This window comes from Xenopus tropicalis, chromosome 8 (assembly GCF_000004195.4).
Source record: "Xenopus tropicalis strain Nigerian chromosome 8, UCB_Xtro_10.0, whole genome shotgun sequence".
Lineage (NCBI taxonomy): Eukaryota > Metazoa > Chordata > Amphibia > Anura > Pipidae > Xenopus > Xenopus tropicalis.
The window spans coordinates 38,078,362-38,093,952 of NC_030684.2; the positions used below are offsets into that span (position 1 = coordinate 38,078,362).

Consider the following 15,591-nt stretch of genomic DNA (forward strand, 5'->3'; position numbering starts at 1 on the left):
ATTTGCAGGAGATTACTTTTCGGTGGTAGCAATGATTTATTGATTTATCTCAAATCTCTAATTTACATTTTTTAAAACTTATTTCCTTTTTCTCTGTAATAATAATACAGTATCTTGTACTTGATGCCAACTAAGATAGAATGAATCCTTATTGGAGGCAAAACAATCCTGTTGGGTTTAATTACTGTTTAAATAATGTTTTTTGCAGACTTTAGGTAGGAGATCCAAAATACGGAAAGACCCCTTATCCGAAAACCCCCAGGTCCCGAGCATTCTTGATAATGGGTCCCCATACCTGTACAGCAGGTTGACTCACGCAAAAAAAGCTCTCTTCTGTGGTTTCTGCCACTGGTTACTGTAGTGTAATTGTAAGTGTATATGAAGGAATTTGGGGGGGGTTGTTGGCTGCAGAGAGTGCAAATATACAGAACAATTAAAAGCTGCCCATGCTAGTGTATATTATGGGCCACAAGCCAATCCTAAGGGTACCATTTGTTTTTATAGCTGCATTGCCAGACCTCTAATGATTATATTTTAGAAAAGGCAGGCTCATTAGATAAGGTTTAATAAACAGGAAAATTGGATACTGAAATGTTATAGTCATTGCATTAAATCTGTAAAGGGGGCCATAAATGGCCAGATCCACACGTGTAGCAAGGTCAGCAGTGCTACCTACTGAGCCACCATGTACTCACCTACTGTATATCAAGTAACAAACTTTTTTAATCCCGTATGTTTAGAATGACTGACAGCTGCTTGTGCCCGTAACAAAAAATTCATCCCTTAACTGCCATTGATGCAGAATCTACCTTGCCAGCATAAAAGAGTTGCCATAACCAATGATTATATGTTTCCAGGTGCTTTGTAAATAGAAAATACCCAGCCATTTAAAGGGTGAAGGAATAGTTTATTTTAGTTAAATCACAGTTTAGTATCCAGTGACACAGACAATTTGCATTTATCTGTTTTTATTTCACGTTTTGCTCTTTCGGACCTCTATTCTCCAGCATTGCGTTATGAACTATTGAGCAACCAGGCAATGATTTTAATGACATAATGAAAGACAAATTAAAGATGGAATAAACAAAGAGCTACATTATAATAATAACAATGTTCACAGATGAAATACATTTCGATTTCTCTCAAATTTTAATATGCAGATTAGTTTTGATTGGTTTTAGCATTCAACAAAAACTTTTGTAGAATATTCTGCATTTTTCTGAACCCTAAAATATTGGATTTGTTGCACCCCAAGCTCCATGACAGTGCCCTGTTTGAGGGGTGTGTTTCATCTGTGAAGAGAGGGTGATACCCAGATTCCCCTTTGGACCCCACTTTGTGTAGCTGGGGTGGGTGCTGCTGGACTGCTCGAAGAGAGAGGCCTCAGGGAGAGACGGGGGGCAGGAGCCCTGATTAATGAGAAGCCTTAAGCTAGACCAAACACCTTAGTGGGAATTGGGTAGGGGACTGTGAGAATCACCATGCTTTAGTTATTGTTAGTCTAGCTCCTGTCTTAGCACACTAAAGGTATGGGCGACCGGCAGGGTATTTAGTTATTAAGTATGAGCAAGCCTGTGCTCCACTGAGAAGGGCTAAACAGTGTGGGATTTGTTCCTTTTGTGACACCGAGTAGAGACCTCAGAGAAAAGGGATCCAAGTTAGTTTATATTCCATGGGAGGCAATCGCTGACAGTGTGTCTAAATGCCCATTGTAAGATTACCCTGTGAAGGAGCTGACACTCCATTGTATATTTGATGAGATGGAATGATCTATCAGTGATAGATGCTGCATAATGTGATATCAATGTTCAGTCTAATAAGTGACATCCCTTCTTTTTCTTTTCTTTTTCAATAGCTGTGTTGTTTTTTGTTTAAGAACCCCTGGCACCCAAGATTTCCTATGAAATTGTTAGGGATTGAATTTAACATTAAGACCCTCTACCTTCACTATGCCTATAAGGGCCCAGCTGCAAGAGAGAAAGAGAATGAGGCATTGAGAGCAAGAGGAGTTCTACATCTACATCATACTGGAAGTTACCAAAATGTTGAAAATGACATGTAAGCTGTTATCTATGTCTTTCTACAGGGTAACATCTTAGTGAGGATCAATTGCCTTTACATAGATGCCTATATATGGAACATCTTGTTTTAGCAGGTAGAATATAAAAGCAAACTGCTCCGTATTTGTTAAATCGCTAAAGTTATTTACAGCATTCTGCTGTCCAGAAAATGTTTTGGGGGGAATTTAATGTTTATGAAGACATTATATTCCCACATATTACCTTCAGAACATTAAGCAGTCAAGTTGCTTAATGTTCTGAAGGTAATATGTGGGAATACAATGTCCTGCTGGAAATTTTGCAAGAATTTTACACCAAAAGTAATTTTACCTTGGTTGCCCAGTCACTTAGTATCTGGATAGTTAAAACTGCCACCTAGTGGTTATGAGAAGACATTACATAAGTGAAGATGTGACTGTAAATAAAATTAAAAGCATACCGTGGGAAACAGATCAGGTTGCAGATTATTGCCAGTGCTGCAATGTAAATATTGTCATGCTGTTACTTTAGAATTGTTTTTTAACTTTTTTTTTTTAAAAAAAAAAAAAAACACCTTTGCAGAGAAAATCTCTGCTTAAGAGCTGTGTAAGAAGTGAATACAGTGGAAGCAGCACAGAGTGAGGGGGCTAAGGAGAAACCGAGACCCCCTACCACAGAGCACACCAGTGGTGATTGGAGGTTTCTGCCACCCTATTTTCTGTCCCACTATTGCGGGGCCTTCAGGTGTGGGTGGCAGGGGGCCTGGGTATCCAGAGTTAGACCCTTGGCCTTCAGCAATCAAGTGAAAGACTGTGACACACAGAATCCTAGCTCTGCTGACCACAGTTGCAAAGTTGCAGGAAGATTACTCCTAAGGGTGATGGCCGATGGAGAGATTTGTAGCCTTTGGTTGAATCTGCGCTACCGCAGGTGACATATCTCTCAAATTCTTTGGCAATAATGTAAATTGTGGGTGGGAAAACATACACATCGATTCGTTTTCCGTAGTCACCACAGGCAAATTTCAGCAAATTGGGAAAGCCAAAGCAACTTGCATGGTTTTCCACTGGTCGATCTACATTATTGACACTGGAAAAGCATTTTCGGGAGGTGAGCCACCCACAGTAGGGCTCCTGTCTGCTATCACCCAAAGGGGTAAGGGACCATTATGGGCATGTTGTAGACAGTAAGGGGGCAATAATCAGAGTCAGGTTTTTAAAGAAATTTGTAACTCTGGCCCGGCTGTAGCTAGTGTTTAACCGACTGGGCCAGTGAAAACCGGCCTGGTGGTAACCCTACACCAACCTAATGTGGTACTGCTATCCTAAAGAAACAGAAAGAGCTTCTAGGGCTGTTTACTCAGGTATGGTAAAGCATTCTACGGAATAAATATAGCATTCTATCTTGCACTATTGTGGTCAATCTATTGGCAATATACTGCCTCAGTAGCTTCCCTTCTCCTTTAATTAAGTATGTGGGAATTAATGTGTAGCCACAAAAATATTTCTTAATTTTCTGTAAAATGTCTTCTTATGTTCTTGTGAATTTTGTTCTCATATATTTACCATAGTCTCATGTGCATTACGGCATCCCTTTTGCTTTTTTATCCTGCAGGAGGAAACTTTGGCCGTCGCTGGAAAACAAAATGCTGCATATGCCTTCCCACTGGCATTCACTTTATTGAACATGGGAAGGCATTTTGGTCTCTGGCAGTAGTGGAGATTTAACGACTGGTGACTAATCTCCCTATGGGGAATTGTTGAATCCTCTGTGGATAACCCCCTCAGCTGATACCTCATAATAGACCATGGCCAGGATGTGTATGGGCATAGCTAGAAATCATCCAAAAAGCTCTTGTAGATAAGAGGATGACTTATCTTTGCTAATTTCTCAATGGTTGCTATGGGTTACAACAGCAGGTTTTTTTCTGCCCCCATCGTCTGCTATGCCTTCACAAAATTACCGAACACAGTAATTACTGGTACTGGAAACACTGGAGACATTCCTGGAGATATTCCTTCTTCTTAATATAGAAATGTATTGTCACCCTTTCCATAGTTAACAGACACTTTAGGAATCACCTTAAATTGGCAGATGGTGGGTTGCCCATGATTTTGTTGCTATGGCAGGGGTTTGGATGCTTGCCCCTCAAAGTTATGCCCCAGGTCTGTGTATAGTTCAATTTGCAGGCAGCCAGGCTACTGACTGGGAAGCCCCTGCATCTTAAAGAGAAAAAATGATTTTTAATCACAATGTGGTTTATTTTCTATATTGAAGTATGCTGTTTGTTAATTATACATAAAGTATACATCTTTCTGTGCTGGTGATTTAGGCAGCAGCAAAGAGAGCAAATTGTAAGAACATGATTCCAAGACCCAAACATGTAAGGGGAATTAGAGGCCACTTAGTATTTTTATGGTCACTAACTAGCCCGGCTCCCTCCACAAATCTGTTATCTCATCAAGAGACTTTAAATGCTAGAGGCATGTTATGCAAGGGGGAGACGTTTTCACTTTTGCACCTTTAATTTCTAGATGTGTACTATATTTGAGAAAAGGCTGCTACATTGCAGTCTATAGACAACTTCCGTAGTGCTGGTTGGAGCAACCACATTGGCATAGGTACCGTGACTCAACATCCGGTAGAACCACTCCTTCACTTTTGGACTTGTCTAGGTAGCAATCTCTACCCTGTGTACCCCAGGTACCACCTGTTAAAGGTACAGTAACAGCATACCTATGTCAGTATATCTGCTGTCAATCAGAAGCAGGTTAGGAATATATATATATATATATATATATATATATATATACAGTGGAGGAAATAATTATTTGACCCCTCACTGATTTTGTAAGTTTGTCCAATGACAAAGAAATGAAAAGTCTCAGAACAGTATCATTTCAATGGTAGGTTTATTTTAACAGTGGCAGATAGCACATCAAAAGGAAAATCGAAAAAATAACTTTAAATAAAAGATAGCAACTGATTTGCATTTCATTGAGTGAAATAAGTTTTTGAACCCTCTAACAAAAAAAGACTTAATACTTAGTGGAAAAACCCTTGTTTGCAAGCACAGAGGTCAAACGTTTCTTGTAATTGATGACCAAGTTTGCGCACATTTTAGGAGGAATGTTGGTCCCACTCCTCTTTGCAGATCATCTCTAAATCCCTAAGGTTTCGAGGCTGTCTCTGTGCAACTCTGAGCTTGAGCTCCCTCCATAGGTTTTCTATTGGATTAAGGTCCGGAGACTGACTAGGCCACTCCATGACCTTAATGTGCTTCTTCTTGAGCCACTCCTTTGTTGCCTTTGCTGTATGTTTTGGGTCATTGTCGTGCTGGAACACCCATTCACGACCCATTTTCAGTTTCCTGGCAGAGGGAAGGAGGTTGTCGTTCAGGATTTCACGATACATGGCTCCGTCCATTTTCCCGTTAATGCGAATAAGTTGTCCTGTGCCCTTAGCAGAAAAACACTCCCAAAGCAAAATGTTTCCACCCCCATGCTTGACGGTGGGGACGGTGTTTTGGGGGTCATAGGCAGCATTTTTCTTCCTCCAAACACAGCGAGTTGAGTTAATGCCAAAGAGCTCTATTTTGGTCTCATCAGACAACAGCACCTTCTCCCAGTCACTCACAGAATCATTCAGGTGTTCACTGGCAAACTACAGACGGGCCTGCACATGTGCCTTCTTGAGCAGGGGGACCTTGCGAGCCCTGCAGGATTTTAATCCATTGCGGTGTAATGTGTTTCCAATGGTTTTCTTGGTGACTGTGGTCCCTGCTAATTTGAGGTCATTAACTAACTCCTCCTGTGTAGTTCTAGGATGCTTTTTCACCTTTCTCAGAATCATTGACACCCCACGAGGTGAGATCTTGCGTGGAGCCCCAGAGCGAGGTCGATTGATGGTCATTTTGTGCTCCTTCCATTTTTGAACAATCGCACCAACAGTTGTCACCTTCTCTCCCAGCTTCTTGCTAATGGTTTTGTAGCCCATTCCAGCCTTGTGCAGGTCTACAATTTTGTCTCTGACATCCTTGGACAGCTCTTTGGTCTTTCCCATGTTGGAGAGTTTGGAGTCTGCTTGATTGATTGATTCTGTGGACAGGTGTCTTTTATACAGGTGACTAGTTAAGACAGGTGTCCTTAATGAGGTTGACTAATTGAGTAGAAGTGTTTAACCACTCTGTGGGAGCCTGAACTCTTAATGGTTGGTAGGGGTTCAAAAACTTATTTCACTCAATGAAATGCAAATCAGTTGCTATCTTTTATTTAAAGTTATTTTTTCGATTTTCCTTTTGATGTGCTATCTGCCACTGTTAAAATAAACCTACCATTGAAATGATACTGTTCTGAGACTTTTCATTTCTTTGTCATTGGACAAACTTACAAAATCAGTGAGGGGTCAAATAATTATTTCCTCCACTGTATATATATATATATAGTTGCAAAGGTAATTTGGACCCTAGCAACCAGATAGCTTCTGAAACTCCAATCTATAGAGCTTCTAAACAAAAAGTAAAATAAGTAAAAAAAACTACAAATAATAAATAATGAAGACTGATTGCAAATTGTCACAGAATAATATTTTGTACATCTAAGAGTTACAGGTTAATGGTGAACAACCCCTTTTAAAGGACCTCCAATTTACTAGTTTTATTTCTACCTGTTTTATTCAGCCACAACCTTCGACCTCTTCATGTGACATAATGAGGAGGCAAATGTATTACATCAGATTTGGGTACTATAGGTACGATATTTACAAAACCTGTGCTACACCCTGCTTCTATACCCTCCGATAGTTATGCCACTATAATTAGGTTTCTGATTATATTGATGTGACATCCCACTCTGTGAGAGGACAGTCCTGGACTGACCTAGGCAGGCTTGGACTGGAAAACTGCCAGGATAGGATAGGGGAGAAATTACAGGCAATACAATGGGCACCTGCTGAAGACATGAGCATTCCCTACCAAACATGGAAGCATTTGACAAATCCTAAGAAGATTTCCTATTCTATTTCCTTGCCTGGTTAATGCAATTCCCGCATCTTCTCATCTACCCAATGAATATCATCTGCAACTACATTACATTCCCTATGAGGGGGCACCTGATAACCCAGACTATGAAACGGAGAAAAGAATCCATTCCTAATTAAACTAAAATGCAGTCAAAACATTGTGTTATTTTTTTTCCCTTTTATAAGGATATGCCATAACTGTGATAAATTCAAGTGTGTCCGTATCACATTAAATCCTGGTTTGAGTTTTTTGATTAATTATTTTTTCTTTCCCCCCAGCTTTTTGAATGTGGATACATGTCCAAGTTGCTGCACTAAGCATACAGCCTTCATCCCATGATGGGGAATGGTGGAGGATTCCAAGAATGACCATTATAAACAGAATCTTCAGCCTGTTAGGCCAGTGTGAGAATTCTTGGTAGAGCAGCCAATACCCACAGGAGGAGGGCACCTGTCACTCACAGGTACTGAACCATTCAGTGTTTCTTCATTTGATCCATTCTCTCTAACCTACTATATGTTATTCCTTCAAAATGACACCAATACCCAGAATAAAGACACATACACACAGTGGCTTGATGGTAAACCTGTGACAGCACAGTTTTATTAATAATAATTTGAAACTTATAGATTTTATAGAAAATATGATTAATAATTATTAAAATTAATAGATTGGGCTATTTTGGTCCTAAGGAAGGCAAAAACCTCTTGAAGCTTGGGCCAATCTGCTTCACTAGAGGGAAAAATTCCTTCCTGACTCCTTAACGGCAATCGGATTTCTCCCAGGATCAAATGCGCCCAATTAAACCAAGGGTAGGGGGAAACAGTAAACAATATGGAAGCATACACACGAGCACCATTTAGCTGCAAGGTGAATCCTGCATTTCCTTCTAAGCAGCCTGCAGACCCCGGCTTCTGCAGTGTGCTGGATGGAATGAAAAGAAATTCAGGATTGACCGAGTTTGCCTAAGGGTTCTTTTGTTTATGGTGCCATATTCGGTTGAAAGAGGAGGTAACGTGGGTGTAACAGGGGTGAGTGTAAGGGGAGGCGCTACTGGTGCTATTGCAGTGAAAGGAAAGGGAGGCAGTGGTGGTGAGGGAAAAGGGATATGGCAGCATATACATGAGTGCCATTAAGCTGCAGGGTTAAGGCTACATTCCCTTGCTGCAGACCCCGGCTTCTGCAGTCTGATGGATGGAGCAAAAAGGAGAGTCTACCATGGAGCTTAAGAGTGATCCTGTTTATGGTGCCATATTGGGTTTAAAAGAGGTGATAACGCTTATCTAATTATTATCTATATAGAAAAAGGCTGAGGCACACACTTATAGGGATAACAACCTAGGTGCAAATCAGATAAACAATGTAAATATGTAAAAAATGCTGATGCACACCAGGAAAATTTTATCAAAAAAAAGATACTTAGTTTATTTAGATCGACGTTTCGGTCCTCACCCGGGACCTTTATCAAGATATAAAATGTGCAAACAAACAGTGTTTATAAAGACTCACCCACCAGTTAACCACCACCAAACCACACCCCTCTCTGGAGTGGCTGTGTTAACCCTTAAAAAAGATCTCAGTTCCAGCAGATATCAAACCAATCACATTTCCAGGTAATCTGTAAAATAAAGTGCATAATGCATAATATTCTATAAGGTGCAACATAAGAAAAAGTGCAATACATCATGGTGTATAAAAATGTATAAAACTTAAATTCCAAATGAATGGTGCAATGTCAGTTAAAATGCAGTCCATTGAGGTGCATGCAAATAAAAGGACCCAAATGCCAAATACAAATACACACTATTACCACATAATAATAAAAGCATTGCAGAAATATTACTTAAAAATACCTAGAATAAAATGGGACTTGCAATGGTAGAAACAGAGTTTGAAGTGTACTGGGTGAAACCCAAACATTACCTGGTATTTAAATAAGAGGCAAAGGAACAATACTCATTAAGACCCCGGGGGGAGACAGTATCCAGAGTTCTAATCCAAAACATCTCCTTCTGAAGCAGCATGCGATCCCAATCACCCCCCCCTGCTGGGCTCTGGGATCAAATCTATTCCCATGAACTTAAAAGCTGGTAACCTGTGCCCCATCATTAAAAAATGCTTAGGTAGGGGTAAATCGGATTTGCCGGTTTCAAAGGCTTTCTTAATGGTAGACCTGTGATTTCCCATTCGCTCACGTAAAGTATTTTGTGTTTTGCCCACATACGTTAAACCACAGGGACAAGTAATTATATAGATCACGTGGGTTGATGTACAGGAAATACGGTGTCTTATGTTAATTTCTTTGCCAGAGTGGGGATGTCTAAAGGATTTACCTGGTGCCATGTATCTACACGTTGTGCACCCTGCACACTTATAGCATCCCTTTTTCAATTTATTTAACAGACTAAAACTAGAGTCATAACACTTAATGGGGTCTGTTTTCATTAAAAGATCTTTTAGATTAGGCCCCCGCTTGTATCCCCACATGGGCTTTTGAGCTGCAACTTTAGACAGCTTCTTGTCACTGTCTAAAGAAGCTGTCTAAAGTTGCAGCTCAAAAGCCCATGTGGGGATACAAGCGGGGGCCTAATCTAAAAGATCTTTTAATGAAAACAGACCCCATTAAGTGTTATGACTCTAGTTTTAGTCTGTTAAATAAATTGAAAAAGGGATGCTATAAGTGTGCAGGGTGCACAACGTGTAGATACATGGCACCAGGTAAATCCTTTAGACATCCCCACTCTGGCAAAGAAATTAACATAAGACACCGTATTTCCTGTACATCAACCCACGTGATCTATATAATTACTTGTCCCTGTGGTTTAACGTATGTGGGCAAAACACAAAATACTTTACGTGAGCGAATGGGAAATCACAGGTCTACCATTAAGAAAGCCTTTGAAACCGGCAAATCCGATTTACCCCTACCTAAGCATTTTTTAATAATGGGGCACAGGTTACCAGCTTTTAAGTTCATGGGAATAGATTTGATCCCAGAGCCCAGCAGGGGGGGGTGATTGGGATCGCATGCTGCTTCAGAAGGAGATGTTTTGGATTAGAACTCTGGATACTGTCTCCCCCCGGGGTCTTAATGAGTATTGTTCCTTTGCCTCTTATTTAAATACCAGGTAATGTTTGGGTTTCACCCAGTACACTTCAAACTCTGTTTCTACCATTGCAAGTCCCATTTTATTCTAGGTATTTTTAAGTAATATTTCTGCAATGCTTTTATTATTATGTGGTAATAGTGTGTATTTGTATTTGGCATTTGGGTCCTTTTATTTGCATGCACCTCAATGGACTGCATTTTAACTGACATTGCACCATTCATTTGGAATTTAAGTTTTATACATTTTTATACACCATGATGTATTGCACTTTTTCTTATGTTGCACCTTATAGAATATTATGCATTATGCACTTTATTTTACAGATTACCTGGAAATGTGATTGGTTTGATATCTGCTGGAACTGAGATCTTTTTTAAGGGTTAACACAGCCACTCCAGAGAGGGGTGTGGTTTGGTGGTGGTTAACTGGTGGGTGAGTCTTTATAAACACTGTTTGTTTGCACATTTTATATCTTGATAAAGGTCCCGGGTGAGGACCGAAACGTCGATCTAAATAAACTAAGTATCTTTTTTTTGATAAAATTTTCCTGGTGTGCATCAGCATTTTTTACATAATTATTATCTATTATATATTTTATTAACTAATAATGGTTGAACTGGGGTAAATGTAATAACATAAAAATTGCATAGCTGGTGAAACCATAAAGGGAGAGACTGCTTGTTGTATTACAGTGTAAAGAGAGGGAGGCAAAAAGAGTGATGTGACCGCATAACAAAAATGCTGGGTTAAAGCTGCATTCCCTTCCATTCCATTGAACCCAGGCAGCCTGCAGACCCCGGCTTCTGCAGTCTGATGGATGGAGTAAGAAGGAATGCAGGGTCTACCCTGCATTTAGCTTAAGTAGTGTTCCTGTTTATGGTGGCAGATTTTGGTTGAAACAGGAGGTACTGGTGGTGGAACTGCGGAAGGTGGCAGGTGAGGCATCACTGGTGGAACTGCAGTGAGTGTAAGAGGAGACACTGCTGCAGAGGAAGGAAAAAGAGGCACTGTTGTTAAAGAAACCAAGATATGGCAGCATACACATGAGTGCCATTAAGCTGCTGCATTCCCTTCCATTCCATTGGACCCCAGGCAGTCTGCAGACCCCGGCTTCTGCAGTCTGATGGATGGAGTGAAAAGGAATGCAGGGTGTAACGAATGCTTTAGGGCGCTTCTGTGTATGATTCCATATCTGTTTGAAAGAAGAGGTCCTGCTGGTGGTGGCAGGGGTGGCATCGTTGGTAGAAATGCGGTGGTTGTCAGAGGAGGCACCGCTGGTGAAAGTGCATGGGAGCACTACTGGTGTTATTGCTGTGTAAGTAGGGGAGCACGGCTGGTGGAATTACAGCAGATGTAAGTTGAGGCACTGCTGGTTGAACAGAGTTGGATGAAAGCACTGGTGGAAATATGGAGGATAGATGGAGATGCACTGATGGTTTTACCTGAACACACTATTGGTGGTGGCTGGCCTGAGGTAGCTTGTGGAAGGGTCACTGCTGATAGAACTGCATTTACTTAAAGAGGTGATACCTGAATGGTGGTACTGCAGTATTTGGTACTTTGGGAACTGCTGATGGAGCTGTTGGTAGGTGCCATTTCTAAACGCCTATAAAAGCCAAACAATAAACTTAGAATTAAATCCACACAGTTTTACAATTGATATTCCTGTAGATATTCTATAACACTTAGGGGATGCACTCCCTTTTGGTTACCTTGTTATATCAACAAGTTTTTTGGTGATTTTGGTTTTTGTGATTATTTTTCATGTATAATTGCAGAAGAGCAATCATCTCAGAGGTCATCTTAGTATTCCCATAGAATCCCTAATGTGCCTGATTCCCATAACTAGCCCTGCTCTGATCAGTTCCCCTGCACTTTTAACGTAAAGAATCCTAATGCTGGGCATTTATTCTTCTGATTTGTGCTATTTGTCTTTTTACTCAGGCCCTTTCTTACCTATTATCCCATTAGGACCTAAAATGCCGAAAAGTTGAAGTCCTGAAAGGCTTCTTCAATGTCATCTGCCATTTCAGCACAAGGTCCTTTGGGCAGCGTTAGATTGGCTGGCAGCTTGGTGTACTTCTCAGCAAAATAGCTGACATCCTCCGGTCCGTTGAGGCTGGGTACGAACGGGGCTGTTGCCTTCCCATCAATGATGTCATCCCAGGCTGTGTTCTGCAAACAGGTACCATAAAAATGCTTGTTATTTGTATGTATGTATGTATGTATAACTTTATTTATAAAGAGCCACAAGGGTACGCAGCACTGTACAATCTTACAAAATACAAAATTACACACAGGGAGGACAAGTGTTATAATAAATAAATACAATAAATATATATAAATGCACAGGGAATACGTTTCATGTGGTATGAGACAAAGTAGGAAGGTGGTCCATGCCCGGTAGGGCTTACAATTATTTAAAGTTATTTAAAGATCTTCAGAAAATGGTACCTTACGGCCATTTTTAGAAGCTAAAGATATGAAAGGACTGTACCCCTGAGATAGTATCCAGGGGTATTTCCCAGAAGATATAAGAATTATTATGACACTAGAGACAGAGAACTTACATTAAAGAATGGATGATGAGCTACATCCTCTGCATCATCCTGGGTAGAACCCAGTCGCTCCTCTGGATTCTTCATCAAGAGCTACAAGAACAGAAAATGGCAGTTACATGTACAGAAGCATCGGGGAGACTCAAGAGTTAAATTCTAAAGTGGTCGCTGAGCTAAAGAGCTGGTTGTAATAAACATATAGCTCAGTGCTACTTACCTGTGATATAAAGCTCAGTGCTTGTGGTTCCAGGGAGTCGGGATAGTGTGGCTCATCCTCCTCAATCCACTCATACATGAAATCGATGTCCATTCCGGTGAAGGGTCTCTGCATTGTATAATAAGAATGTATTAGGGGACCAGGATTATTATAAAGAGAGAGTGCTTTATGAGGTTAGATAAATAACAGTAGATCTACTTATTTCTGTATTACCTCCCTCTATAACTGACCAGTGGCAATTTCTACTTACTGTTCCAAGGAGCATTTCATACACGATGACTCCAAGAGCCCACCAGTCGACAGCTCTTGTGTATTGCTCCTCCTTCACGAGCTCTGGTGCCATGTAAGCTGGAGTGCCAAGTATGGTGCTTGTTCTGTCTCCATATCCAATGCCTTAAAAAAAAAAAGCCAAATTGTAAGTGATATTTATTGAGGCATTAATGCCAGTGTAAACCGTAAATTAGTCCACTTTGTGCTGGATAATTATACAAGGCCCTCTTACCTGTTTTGCCCATGCCAAAATCGGCGATTTTTAAGTAGCCGGCTTTATCTATGAGTAGATTTCCTGGCTTTAAATCTCTGCATTCAAACAAAATGGAGATATTATAATGACACATTAAAACTGCTGCCAGAGAATTCTGCCTCTTGTTCTATTTCCTTCCCATAACCTTCTAAATAGTGACTTTCAACCTGTAGCTGTTCTGCTGCAAAACTGCAACAGCTTCAAAACTCCAGGTTGTACTCGCCACTAAGGGTGAAGACACACAGAGCTACTAGTAGCAGCTACTTTTTCATGGCTACGAAACGCTACAGAAAATACCCTGCCATAGACAATAATGAGAATTGCGTCTGCTAAAACACATATTGAGACTGTTATCAGTAAATGATCAGGATTGTCTATTTTAGTAGCCACTACAAGTAGCTGCTACTAGTAGCTCCATGTGTCTTCACCCTAAAGGTACCGAGCTCTTTATAAACTCTTACCTGTGTATGACATCTTTGGTATGGATCGCCGACAGACCTAGGGTAATACAGGCAGCGTAGAACCTGCAAGCATAAGGAAAATACATTTGATCATTATATGCTGCTTTCATATAGGAAATGTAATATTTAGTGTAACTTAATTTATACTTACGTAGCTTTCTCCAGATCGAAGTGCCCACAGCTCTCCAGGTGCGTTCTTAAAGTCCCTCCTGCAACAAACTCCATGATAAAAAATAGATGATATTTGCTGGTAAATGTGGCATATAAATCCACTAAAAACCTGTCCGGATTCACCAACTGCCCAATCTGCTTTTCGGCTAAGATGCTGAAAGATGAAAGAGAAAATAAGTCCAATATAAGTAAAATATAATGGTAACAAAAGCAACTGGATGGAAGGAAGGCAAGTGAAGAGATAAGTGTATAAAATGAAAAAGACTGACAGACAGAAAGTGACTGCCAATTAAAAGCTTAGGCCTATCAGATTATGCAATCATTCCCCATGTGCTTACCGTTGAATTTCCTCTTCGTTGTTGATGTTGTCCTTCTTGAGCACCTTCAGGGCACAGATTATATTTGCCGGAAGGTACTCAACAAGTAGGACCTGGCATAAGAGAGTGAGTTTAGTGACACTGAATGTTCCCTTGTATATATTGCCAAATTCTAATTAGAGACTTAATGACTTACCTTGCCAAAGCTTCCTCTGCCTAGAACTTGAATGCGACGAAAGTCTGTTGCATTAAAACTGCAGAACTGCAGCTCTCTGGAAGGGAAGAAACAGAAATTGTGTCTTATGCAACGTAGTATATATATATATATATATATATATATATATATATATACACACACTATTCATTTCCAGTATTGAGGTTTTGTCTTACTGAGTGCTTTGGGTCTCCTCTAATGGCTCCTCTGCCTGGCAATCCCTCTGAGTTGGACTATAATCACCAGGGTGAGGGCCCTGTGATGTTCCCGAGGAGTCTCCTTCATGCACTTGCACGTCGCTATTGGGATAAAGTAATTGTGGTAAAAGATCACTATAATGCAAATGTACAGTTAATAATAGAAAGCAAGCTAACCTGCAGCCTTGCCTATAAAGAGTGATCTTACCTGTCTTCCTCTTTCTCAGGCTGCTGTTGTTCCACATTGGCCTCTTCGTCATCCTCCTCATCTTCTGCAGGTAAGTCACTATAAGTATAATACAGGTTAATGTCCATTCTTAATCCCTTGCTTAGTTATTGATTACCTGTAAGCTATCCTATTGCTTCCCTCAGCTGATTCATTCTCCATAATCCCCAATACTGTAGCACCCCCGCCATATCTCATAGAGGGCACAGTATTATAGGGGCCCTCTATAATATTGTGTATAATGGAATCTCCCAGCTAAATGCATGTTCATATTACCATTTGTCCTCTTCTGCATCTTCATTTTCCTCTGCAGGTACTTCACTTTAATTGGAAGAATAACACAGTTATTGTTAAGATTGTATTGCTCTTATTTGAAAGAATAGGGCAGGGATTTAATCTGGCCTCTGAGAAACTCCAATAAATCCTTACCTGTCAGGTGGAACTTGGGGCTGCTCTATCTCTGGCCCCGGTTCTTCAGCAGAATCATCAGGATGGTGCTGCAAACAAAAAAGGATCACAAGGATAAGATAAGGGGAAA

The 15,591-nt window shown here is 40.4% G+C and overlaps 2 long non-coding RNA genes across 12 annotated transcripts in view; one reads left to right on the top strand and one right to left on the bottom strand.

Moving 5' to 3' along the window:
- LOC116406543 overlaps positions 1-9,327 on the bottom strand; it is a 52,262-nt gene extending 42,935 nt beyond the window's left edge. The window contains exon 1 of one of the 3 annotated variants that reach the window (XR_004219537.1): positions 8,983-9,327. This is a non-coding gene — a long non-coding RNA (uncharacterized LOC116406543). The remainder of the gene's footprint in view (positions 1-8,982) is intronic. The other 2 variants (XR_004219535.1, XR_004219538.1) reach the window with 2 other exon arrangements.
- Positions 1-15,591, top strand: part of LOC108645241 — a 69,396-nt gene that overhangs the window by 21,861 nt on the left and 31,944 nt on the right. For 4 of the 9 annotated variants that reach the window (XR_004219505.1, XR_004219507.1, XR_004219503.1 and 1 more), the window contains 6 exons: positions 1,856-2,058; positions 3,654-4,758; positions 6,718-6,788; positions 7,338-7,522; positions 12,114-12,354; positions 15,055-15,105. This is a non-coding gene — a long non-coding RNA (uncharacterized LOC108645241). The remainder of the gene's footprint in view (positions 1-1,855; positions 2,059-3,653; positions 4,759-6,717; positions 6,789-7,337; positions 7,523-12,113; positions 12,355-15,054; positions 15,106-15,591) is intronic. The other 5 variants (XR_004219508.1, XR_004219506.1, XR_004219509.1 and 2 more) reach the window with 5 other exon arrangements.